This window comes from Triticum dicoccoides, chromosome 3B (assembly GCF_002162155.2).
Source record: "Triticum dicoccoides isolate Atlit2015 ecotype Zavitan chromosome 3B, WEW_v2.0, whole genome shotgun sequence".
NCBI classification, from domain to species: domain Eukaryota; kingdom Viridiplantae; phylum Streptophyta; class Magnoliopsida; order Poales; family Poaceae; genus Triticum; species Triticum dicoccoides.
In genome coordinates, this window is record NC_041385.1 from 71,614,524 (window position 1) to 71,625,176 (window position 10,653).

Here is a 10,653-nt window from a genome sequence, read left to right on the forward strand (position 1 = left end):
GTTCTGCATCCTTGCTTGTCCGGGTCTTCCTCCGGCTCTCATGAATCTGTCGCTTCAAAAGAAATTGAGGATCTTGATAAGCTAAGGGATGTGAAAATCTTACTTTCTGGGTTACTCTTCAGATTTTCTGTCTTGGCAAAGGCTCGGAGTCGGAGGAAATGATAGTTACCTCTTCATCCTTGCCATGACTTGTTCCTGTGTCCTCCTGCTGATAATTAGTGTCAATAAGATGGTTAAAAAGGATCCAAGAGAGTCAAGGGCTACCTCCGACTCAGAAGTATCTTCTAGCCGAAGCAAGTCAGAGGCGGCGGCCTTCTTGCCCTTCTTCTTCACAGCCTCTTCCCTGGCGGCTCTCTTGGCCTTCCTGGCCTTCTTCGCAGCTTCGTGATCATATTTAGCCTTCCAGAATTTGTCACCTGCCTGTGAAAATTAGCAAAGGTATGAGTATAGATAAAAACATCAAAGAATGAAGGTAATTTATTCAGGTGGGCGGCTTACCGTTGGATCCGGGTTAGCTTCGCAGAAGGGGCTTAAGCCCACCTTACCGTAGTCTGCTAAGCTTTCATTAAGGAGAGACTTGGTCATGTCGTTGATGACTTGGTCAGGAAAATCATCTGAACTGTGTTGCAGAGGGTCATCATTCTTGCCTGTGTACGTGCACATCAGGCCGGGGCGGCGGCTCAATGGAATAACCCGCCAGGATAGCCAAATCTGGACTAAATCGATACCATTTAGCCCGTTCCCCAGAAGAGCCTTGATTTTAGCCAGGGTGGGGGCGAGAGTCTTGCGTTCGGCAGCTGTTATCTTATCAGGAAGTGGATGTTTGGACTCCAGACGAAGAGAACGAAAGCCGGGCAGAGGATTTTCATCAACCGGAGAGGTGTCCTAACAATAGAACCATGTCTGGTTCCGGTCTTTGGGATGACTCGGTGGGTTGGCATAAGGAAAAATTACGTCTCTCCGACGTTGGATTGAGACACCGCCAAGTTCCAAGCTTTGTCTGTTGGCACACTCATTCTGGCGGTTCAAGTAGAATAGCTCTCTAAATAGTAGCAAGATGGGTTCTTCTCCAAGATATACCTCGCTGAACACTTGAAAATTGCAAATGTTAGACACGGAATTGGGTCCGATGTCTTGAGGACGGAGGTCAAAGAAGTGCAGGACGTCTCTAAAGAATTTTGAGCCGGGTGGTGAAAAACCCCGGTTCATGTGATCAGTGAAAATGATGACCTCCTCCGCTTTGGGCTGGAGAATTTCCTTCGTCGGGTCAGGAGCACGATAAGACATAACTTCCTTCTTCGGCAGATAGCCGGTCTTCACAAAGTCATCAAGCGTACTGTCTGTGATGATGGATTTGGCCCAGTTGCATGAAGTGGGTGGCTTGAGTGCCATTGTGATGAAAGCCTAAGAAAGAGTAAAAACTTCCGGTTCAAATTTAAGCCGGAGAAAAACATTACAGTGCATATTCAAGATGGCGGCTTATAAAGGGGCCTATGGTATAAGGCTAATTATGTCAGATTATTTAGGCCGCCATGAGCATCATAAGCAGTTAAGTTCTTTAAGCCACCATGGGCGGTCAAGATTATCAATTGAGTGCTGCCTTTTTAAGCCGGTGATATGAGTCGCCATGGCTAGATAGATCTAACAAATACAGTTTTTGCCTAAGTATTGCATAAACAAGTTTCACAGGTTGCAGCAATTATTTTGGATCAAACGGCTGTTCGGAAAATAAAATATTTTAGACCTAAAAGTGTGGTACAGATGAGTTCATGAGTTCTAATGAGGCCTCTTTACCAAAAAAAGGGATCTGCTAGTATCAAAAATGGACGCGAAACAGCTACCGCATGAGTTCCATACTACTTTCAGATCAAATGAAGCCGCGGTGGAAGAACTACAAAGAAACTGAGATGAACCACGAAGAACACAGATGAGCTTGCAAACCCTAATGCAGATCTGAGGTGCAGGAAGAAGAAGACTTACAGCTGCAGGTCTACTGCGGAGGGTCGCCGCCGTTCTCTAGACTAACTCAGGTTAATGCAGCGGCCGAGGTCGAGGAAGACGAGGTGCGCTGCGGCGACGGTGGCGCAGCTCGAGTGGCAGTAAGGTTGCGAGAGGAAGAAGATGAGGAAAGGTGAGAATGATGAGAGACCTAGTCGTGCCTATTTATAAGGGAAGACTGATAAGTGGGCGCGAAAAACGAGGAGGCCAAAGACATAGTTATCCAGCTGCAAGGACGCCTCGATTTTTGGGATGGTCAGTAAGATAAAGATCCGTTGAGATATGTTGGACAAAATGTGCATTTATGGCAGGTGACGTCATGGCGGGTTACACAAATTTCATAAGCAAAGAGCAGAAGATTGACATGAACCAGTTCAAATCAATCTGGGGCCTAATGTTGGGGATATAATTATTAGGTATGACCCGCCCAGGAGTGGCCGGGTTATACCTATGAGTACTCTTGAAGCCCAAGACTAAACTTGAAGATAACGGTTCAGTTAAGGGTCGAAGCCGAGAGGCGACTTAAGGCCCGTAGAGATAAACCGTCATATGTACATGACTTGTATTGTAAGGAAAGAATAGTTAAGAGACCGAGCCGGACACTATTTATGAGCCGGACGGGACTCTGTAAGCCGCTGGGCGTCGACCTCTATATATAAAGGGATGACCTGGCGGCGGTTCAGGGCAAGTAACATCAGATCGAGAGCTAGGTCAAGCGATTCCGCTCCTTGTTAATCGAGACATAAGAAATCCCACTCAAAACTGGATAGTAGGCTTTTACGTTCACCTAAGGGGCTGAACCAGTATAAACCCTTGTCCTTTGTTCCGCTTAACCCCTTTAAGCTTCCTAGTTGTGATGGCTCCATGACTAAGTCCTTTCACTAGGACATCTGACGTGACAATTCCACGACAGATTGGATGTTGTTTATTCATCCGGTCAGTGGCTGGGCAGCCTGCTCGGGCATTTGGCTAGATAGGGGGGGGGGGTCTACTAGTACTCCCTCCATTCCGAATTAGTTGTCTTGGATTTGTCTAGATACGGATGTATCTAGACTCATTTTAGTGCTAGATACCTCCGTATCTAGACAAATCTAAGACAAGTAATTTAGAACGGAGGGAGTAGATGTTATAATATATATAGTTAAGTCCATCATAAAACAACAGAGCTTGCAAAATAGGGTATCACATGTCTGACCGTACCCTCAACTTAATTAAGACTAGTATAGCCAGTACAGGCAACATGTACCCCCTCTGCCTCTGGTCAGCTGGGACCGGGGTAAGTAAAAGTAAATGCATGTAGGTGATGCATGGTTGCTTCACCTGCTTCTCTCCTACTCGTGCACCCTCTTCGTCATCTTTAACTACCTCATTCTTAGCTAGAAGAGTTGCATCTCTGACGTCGATCGGTTACTTCAGCTTTTTTCATTCTCATCATCCACGGACTGGTTGGACACAGTTGTTTGGTCGGGCTTCGTAGGTACGTAGCCGATATCCTAGTCGTGAGTTAAGTGTTGATATGCACGCACGATGCAATTGAGGTCTCGCACTAGGCCAACTTCGTTTCTTCAGCTTTTGTCATTCTCATCAACCAATTGGTCCTCTCCTTTATAGTTGCTCGACCTCTACACCCTGCCTCTTAATTAGCTTCATCCTCCAAACTGACCACCCCACTGAATCTCCGTGTTTCTGACAGGCCACATCATGTCCCTCTTGCATGTTCGCTTATGCATGTAAATGAAACTCCATATTTTCTTTCCTTTTAATTATCTTTATCGTCTTTTATATAAACTTCACACACATATGCCATATCTATACAAAATTAGAATGTTGTCTTCTATATTGTCTCATCGTTTCTTCTCTATTTTCTCCCACACTCACAATCATCATTTGTTTTCACACATCCTCTTAGAGCATCTATAGCCGTGCGCCTCAAATCCCCCTCAAACTACTAGGCGGATGACCTGGTAAAAAAAAAGGTACCTAGACAGGCAGTATGGACCTAAGGAGCTTGATGAAACGATTCAGGGAAAAAAGCTCAGCCACAACGAAATAGCTATGGATAGTAATTATGAATCTTCCTCGTGTATAAGCAAAGAATCTTCTCTACTCAAAAAAGATTCATAATGACAGTCCATATCCTGCTAATCGAAGCTTATCGCATTTGGACGATCTGCATATTTAAGTTGGCTGCGTCGCTCCTCCCACGGTAAGGTGGAACTAAATCACTAAATGTATGTCGTCTATTGGATAGACGAAGAGTCATATCGTTGCGAGTTCATTCCTTCGGGAACACGGCAAAGCCGTGATCCTGGCATTTCGATTTTAGAAAACGAGAAAGGTAAAGTGTTCACTGAGTTTCCTTTAGCGGAAACTCGGCACAGCTGTAACCCCTGGAATTTTATTTTAAAAAATAAAAAAATGAGAAAATGTTTACCAAGTCTCCGTAAGCCGAAACTTGGCAAAGAAAGGCCGCCTTCACGGCTCCGCCGCCTGCTCTACAGCACAGCCCACCTGGCAGACTCTACCGAGTTTTTCATGTCCGGAACTCCGTGAACTTAAGATTCTATTGAGTTGTTTTTGTTTGCTGAGTCGTTTTTCGTTGGAACTAGCCAAGTATGAAATCTACCGAGTTCCTTAGCACTATCGATTTTAATTTTAAATCAAACACGATAGACATTAATTTGCCGAGTTCCCGATGGAATGAACTCGGTAGACATTAATTTGCCGAGTGCGCGATAGACATTAATTTTAAATCAATCTCGTCGTGGATCTCTAGTCTTAGACCCAGAAGATGCTCAATGTGGGCTGTGTTGTCGTTTGTGGTTGTTCGTTTATTAGAAGGACAATACTATTTCAGCGGGATGTCCACTCTGAGACCCGCAATATGGAGTGGAAGATGCTCCGTGTGGCCTCTATTGTCGTTTGTGTTGGTTTGCACATGACATGACATGGCATGAGATGGCATGCATGCATGATGACGCATTAGGAAGATAATATTGTCAGTTCCATTGATACCGTTTTTGTCCCTGTTGCTGAATTTCTCTCATAAGCCGAGCCTTTCATAAGGCATGCTCCTAATTCATTGAGAGTTCTGAAATGTTAAGAGCATCTACAGACATTTACCGGTCACGCCTTAAATAATCAATTTCGTATCCGCGTATCTCATATTCGCCATCCAATATCCATACTACACATGCAATGTAATAAACTACTCTACGTGATGAAACAATGGGCAAAGAAATCGGCATGAAATAGACAATGAAATTCACATAAACCCCACTACATCCAAACGGTCACCATCGCCAGACAAGTTCTTAACTCAAAAAAGTAAAAAATGATAATATAAGCGGAGGCGGAGCAGGATCTCACCACTTCCTCGCCGGGCCTTTGCCCTTCCGGTTGCCGACGTAGCAGCAGGCATCTGCGGCTGGTGGTGGATCTTGGTCGTCAGAAGAGAGGGTGGATCAGTTGTGGTCGTCGCCATCGTCGGTGCAGATCCAGAGATGCCCCCGAAGTCCACCTTTGACCGCTCCAATGCAATGCGGAGGGCCATCTCCACCTCGACGTCTAGGTCGAAGCCCTAGTGACTGTTGGAGCTCGACATGTCGCTGGATTTGACCGAAATCGGAGAGGGGAGAGAGGGAATGGAGCGAGATAGGACAGTGAGTGAGCTAGGGTTCGAAGACGGGACAGATTGGTGTTTTTGGTGGCACGGCCATGGGGTCGGTGGTGGGCCGAGCTGATGTGGCAGACACGCCAGGCAAACCCCGGTCACCCCATATCCGCACTACATTTGGGCTATATATGAGGGGCACCGGATAGCTCGGGTGTTTGAGGCCAGTTTGAGGCGCTTGGGTGGGTATGCTTTTTGTGACCGATAACTAACCAGTCCACCCGCCCAGGCGTTTGATACGGGTTTGAATGTCCGGATGTAGATGTTCTAAGAGCATCTCCAACACTAACCCTCAAACCATATGCAACCGTCTGGAACGCGCTGTCCAACGTGTTTTGCCATCCAACACGGTCCAGCATCAGTCCGCAAGCCGGTCCAGACTCACTTTTTCCCGCAAACTGCAGACAATGTAGGGTGGTGGATTTGCCGGCGTCCGGACTGCTGTCAAGCCTGCTCCTGACAACTCTGGCCCACCCAAAACCCTCCTCCCTCGCCCATGCGAGTCCCCCCTTCCCTCGGCGTCAGCTGCCCGCATTCATGCCGGTGTAGAGTGGCTACTCCATATTGACGTCAGCCTAGAGGGGACGTGACCTCTCACTGGCTCTAGCATTGAAGTGGTGTGCCAACCGAGGGCGCCACCGGCGCCGCGTCCCCATTGTCTGCACCTGTTCATTGTCGGAGACACGCTTACTGGACAGGACGGGATGGATATCTACCACGTACGTTCAATGCCCGCATGTCCGTATGCCTGGAAACCCACTTTGTGCCACGCAGTGAAGCACCCCAATGCTTAGCCTCACCGGAATCCGCTAGTTAAAGGCGGCCACACCCGGCAAACTCCACGCCACAACACAACTACTCCACAACATCATCTCTTGCACCACATCTGTCATGACCGTCAACGGCAATGCTTTGTTGGAGAGCCTGCCAATGGAGATGAAACACGAGGGAGCCACCCTTTCGGCCGCCTAGCAGAGCCGTCGTGCCAGGGAGATCGAGGCCATCATGCCAACCAGCTCGCCCAAGGTCTCCGACGACTACGACCCCATGATGGAGACGGACTCCTACGTCACCGCACTGGAGCTCACATCTGTGCATGCCGGCTTCACTATGGAGCAGGCGAAGGCGCACTTCAACGCCATGATGGCGGAGGCGCAGCCTGCATCGGCTCCTATGTCGGTGTTCCGGTGGGCGCGGGAGGAGTAGCAGCACAACCTGCTCCTCCTCGAGCAGCACCAGCTGGTGGAGGGCCAAACTGACCGCGAGCGCGCCAGGAAGGAGTCCATGGCCACGGCTGACCCCAACTTTATCACGGAGCAGCAGGCAATCTACAAAGCTGCCCGCTTCAAGCCGCCGCTCACAATGAATAGGCGGGCGCGGAGGTGAGGACGTGAATGCCACTAGCTGTGCGTCCTACGCCCTGCCAACAAACGTTCGAGCGCACCGGTGGGACGATGAGAGCGCTGACAGCTCCATTTCTATCGTGGACCTCACGTACACCGGCGATGGACAGGTCACGGACTCCTCCGAGGATGAGTAGGGCATGGGAGGCGGCAGGGTCTTGTGTCGCATGTGGGCTGGTCCGTCTCTAATATTCTACTCTTTTTCGCTGGCGATCGCACCTTCACTACACGAGTCTTATAGCCGGCACTTTTGGAGACGACGGGTGGAGGGCACGGGCACTGGAAGGGAACATCAAGGGCTTGGACGACAGATGCCGTTGTAGTCTAAGTTTAGGTCCGCCCCCTTTTTTTAATGAAAACTCTCCAGAAATGTAACGAAATGTGCTCTGGTTTGTTTGAATATCATCCGGACTACATGAATTTTGTCTGATTTGTTGAAAAGGTGTTTGAAATGTATGCGGCAACTTTGGATGGCCGGTTCTCGCATCAGTGTCCGCGGACTGGTCCCTCCCTATAGACGGACAAATGCGAAAGCAAATTTGCGGGTCAACGTTGGAGATGCCCTAAGAACATCTCTAGCAGACCCCTTATATCGTGCTGAACTACAAATAACCGATAGTTTACAGTTTTGCATGGAAAAAGCGCCTCGAACAGACACCTTAAATGCCCCTGGCCCTTAAATTTTTTTGAGCGGCGCGGTAAATTGCCCCCCCCCCACCCGCCTTCGAAAACATATGTTTTCCCCCGCCCTGTATAGTGGAAAAGCAGTTGGGGGAGGTGGGAGGGTCATTTCAGCCCGCGCGCATTCCTCTCCCCCATTCCGCAGCTACCCGCCCACCGTCTTTGATTCCGGCCATATCCGCCGGCGGAAGCACACCGCCGAGCCGCTGCAGACCCGGGTCCACCGCGCCGCTTTGCCGGTGCCCCGAATTGACCACCGCCTAGTCATCGCCTGCCCAGGATCCATCGGTGAGTCATGTTCTGTTCCTTCAAGTTAGATTTAGCGAATGATTTCCGTTCATGCGAGCTCCGTTGCGAGTTGTAAATGGATTTGAGCCCTTGCTAGAATTTTTTGCTCGAGGACTCGTCCTCGTCGAACGACTGGGACAACGTCGGTAGCCATGTGGAGCCATCTAGAGACCCTAAACGCATACTAGCATCCTTTAGACATACCGGGAAATTGAAGACTCAAACCCAACACCAGCTTCTGCACTATCTCATTGAGCACAATTGGCAAAGGCATGGGCTGTAATAAAACATGCCATTTTACATTCATTTAATTTAATTCATGTGTGATTTGTATCATTGTTGTATTCAGAACAATTCTTGTATTGATTTATAATTTTATACTTAGATTTGAATAACTATAGTAATTTGGATTATTGTTGTATTGTAACACTCAGATTTTTAATTAATATTGACTCCATATTGTTGTGTAATATGACAATATGTGTCAAATTGAGAAAAAAAACGACGTGTTTTGAGGGTTCTTTTACCGATCGGCCTTGCGGGGTCTGTTCGGCCGCAGCCCGCGCCAGCTCTTAAAACATGTTTCCTGCGGCCCTTATACTCACTTTAAAGATTTGCACGATAAGGGGTCTACTAGAGATGTTGTAAGCGGTTTATCCCATAAGCCGAGAAGTCAGCTAATGGAAGAAGCCGTAAAAAAAATAAGGCATAAACCTTGTGCCCCAATCTTGATGACCTTTTTTTCCATGGTAATACATGTCTCATTCATATGATAAAGATCAAACTACAAGTCATATAAGGACCAACATAACAGAACTCAAAAGATACCAGAACATCTATGAGTTTGAAACACAACACGAACGAATCTCGCAAAAAAAAACACAAACGCAGATGCGTATTTTTTAAAAACACACAAGTTTTTATTGCAAGGTAATACGTGTCTCATTTATATCATAAGTATCATAGTACAAGTCACGTACATACCGACCTGATAAATCTGAACATATAGTAGAACACTGGACTTTGCACAAAGGAACAACATCCAAGAAGTAAAATTACTAACAAGACCGAAGATACCTCTGAGCTTGACACTGACGCCCGTCACATGCCTCTGGCACCATCACAGCAGTCACCAAAGGAAAAAATGATTGATCACCTTCACACCCAAGCTCAACGCGGCTCCATCGCTGACGTGCAGCTTTGCGGACCTCTGAGGTGGCTCGCCAAAGGCAAAACCTTACCGTTGAATGAAACATACCGGGGCAACACCCCGGACACGCCATCATACTTCAGATCTGACAGCCCCATATGACTAAGACGTCGAAGAAGGAAACCGTACCTGCCATCCACGTACCACGAACCCAGCACACATATGCTAGCATATAGTAAGCTATATATATAGGGTAACACGTACACGTACACGGTACATACCATGAAATGAAATGTGTACACGTACACGTGCACGTACATTTAACTTCCGAGTGGCGGACGTACAGGTGCACGTACGTCAGATCAGATGGCATAGTGGCTGACGCTGAAGGCGTCCTCGGGCCTGGCCTGCGGATCCGTCCTGCTCTTCATGAACCGCTGCATATACTCGTTGTACTTGAACCCCCTGTACTGCGGCGCGCCGCCGATCTTGGCGGCGAACTCCGTCAACGGCTCCACCCACTTGTCGCCGTGGATGGATCAGAAGAAGCCAAACGAGTGCCGCTGCGCCGCCTTCCTCACCACCCGGTGCGTCGCGCTACGGAACGTGTTGTTGCTCAGCACCCTCAGGACGTCGCCGATATTAACGACGATGCTTCCGTCGGCGGGCTCTGCCGCAATCCACTGCCCGTCTTTGAGGACCTCCAGCCCGCCTACGCCGTCCTGGAAGACAAAGCTGACGCAACTCCCGTCCTCGTGCTCGCTCAGCCCAATCTCCTCCCCCTCCCTCGACGACGAAGAGAAGTAGCGCAGCGCCACCATGACGTCCAGGCCGCGGTCGCTGTTGTATTCCTTGAGGAAGCCCGGCGGCAGCCCCATGCAGTCGTTGAGGATGTCCTGGATGAGCAGCCCCAGCTCGGTGAGCTTCGCGTAGCACTCCTCCATTGCTTCTCTGAAATTAAAGCTCAAGATCAATCGATGATGTTCATAATAAGAGTCATTCTCATTTCTCGTCTCTCTGGTTGTAGTCAAGGCAAAAGTATTGCATGGAAGAAAGAAAGCTGACCTGAAACCGGCCGGCTCATCGGGGAAGTACAAGTTGAGCTCGTGCCGAGGATGACAGACCCGCACGTACTCGTACCTGTCCACCAAATGGGCGGGATGCCGCCCGTGGCCAGCCGGCAGGGGCGCCTGGGACCCCTCCGCCGGCCGGACCTTGGCCTTCTCCTCGTCCGGCAGCGCAAAAAAAGCGGCCGACAGCTCCAGCGCGCGCTTCATCAGCTCCGCGGGCATGCCATGGTTCACGGCACGGAAGAACCCCAGCGTGTGGCACGCCTCGCGCATGGCTTCAGTGGCGCGGGCCATGCCGCTCTCATCCCCGGTGAAGAAAGGCGCCAGGTCCACGACAGGGAGCGTGCCGCTGGTCGCCATACCTGCTCTCTCTCTCTCTCTCTCTCTCTC

At 49.1% G+C, this 10,653-nt stretch overlaps 1 pseudogene; it reads right to left on the bottom strand.

The window, feature by feature from the left end:
- Positions 1-9,447: 9,447 nt before the first annotated feature.
- Positions 9,448-10,623, bottom strand: LOC119280814 (annotated as a pseudogene).
- Between the last annotated feature and the right edge of the window lie 30 nt (positions 10,624-10,653).